The following is a 1,643-nucleotide window of genomic DNA, read 5'->3' as shown; positions in this document are numbered from 1 at the left end:
ACTTATCTGGATGAACACTGAGTAATATATGGAGCTGTTAAATCACTGTATTGTACACCTGAAACAAAACTAGTATAATACTACATGTTAACTACAGTGGAATTAAAACAACAACAACAACAACAAAACTCCTTATTTGTGCAAAAGTCAGTGGCAATTGATTGTTTTCTTAAAGCAGGAAGGAGAAGAGGTAGTTCAGATTTGCTGAGAGTGAGCTCCCTGGGGTTTTAGGCTGGCAGAAAAATAGGTCATCTTATTTCTTTTTAAGCATAATCCTAGTTTAACCAACCAGAAAGCAGGTATGGAGTGGGCAGGATTATTAGTCAGGTCAGTTCGGAGAAGAGCATGATGCCCTCCTCTAGGCTCTATAACTGTGTTAAGAAACTTCAATGTGGCCACGGGTGGGGAGGGATGTCAAAAGTATTATAAAACTGTGAAATGTGATAGTATATGCAATAGCTTATAAATTGTGAGATGTGAGTCATGGATATAATTTTTGGTAAAAATATAAATCCCAACCATGGACATAGAATTTCAGTTCTAGAATGGGTTTATAAGCAGCAATGTGGTTGGAAAAGAATATGGTTCAAAGTTGTGTTTGCACAGCAAACACCTTGTTTTTGTTTAGATCCTGTGTGAGTTGGTTAAATGTAGCAATGTAGATTATAGGTTACTACAATACCACATGTATCCCCAAAGAGATTCCTTGGCACCACTTCTGAACCTCACAAATATTTTGTCAAGATAGGCACTGAAGGGTGCCTGAGTGGCTCAGTGGGATAAACCTCCGACTCTTAAAATCTCAGCTCAGGTCTTGGTTTCAGGGTGGTGAGTTCAAGCCCGATGTTGGGCTCCATGCTGGGTGTGGAGCCGACTTAAAAAAAAAAAAAAGATAAGACACTGAAAACAGTGATAAACACTTACCTCCATTTTGTGGAGGGATCTACCATTACCAAGTCAGATTGAGTGTGGTGGGGGGGGAGGAGCTCATAGGGAGATAAAAGCCCCAGGTGTATGTTTTTTCTCACTTGTGCATTCTGGTAGGGACTATAGGTGAGATAAAACCCCTCAGATACAAAGTTTGCTACCTGGCAGAAGAGCTATATTACCAGAGCCTGTAGAGGAGGTCTTCCCTTAAATTGATGTAAGGTTTCTATAGCATGGAGGATCTGGAGTAGCTTTGAGGGAGCATTTCTCATTTCTTATCTCCCTAGCTAGATCCCCTAGCTTGGGAAGGTATTTTTCTCACATTCTTCAGAGTTCAAAGAGCTTACTGAACAACAGACACTCAATATTTATTCTTCAATATTATTCTATTATATGCCACACCAGAGCACATTTGTTTTCACAACATTTAATTAGATTTCCCGGAAATGGAAAAGCCTTTTGCTTTTTTATGGATTTACTATCAGTCTGAAACCCAACAACCTTTCCAATATTTTAATACAAACCAGTCATACTGACTTAAATTAAAGGAATGTGTTCAAAGTAGGAATAACATTGATAAAAGAGGCTTTTGATATGTCCCGGATAGCACCCAGCCTGATAGGATGACATTTTGGTGAAAGTGAATAAGACATGGTATCAAAGGGAGATTTTTCTTTCTTGAAATATTTAAAGCATAGTTTGCTTTTCACTTGGCA

The sequence above is a fragment of the Lutra lutra genome, chromosome 5 (genome assembly GCF_902655055.1).
Source record: "Lutra lutra chromosome 5, mLutLut1.2, whole genome shotgun sequence".
Lineage (NCBI taxonomy): Eukaryota > Metazoa > Chordata > Mammalia > Carnivora > Mustelidae > Lutra > Lutra lutra.
Note: the sequence above shows the minus strand (reverse complement) of the source record.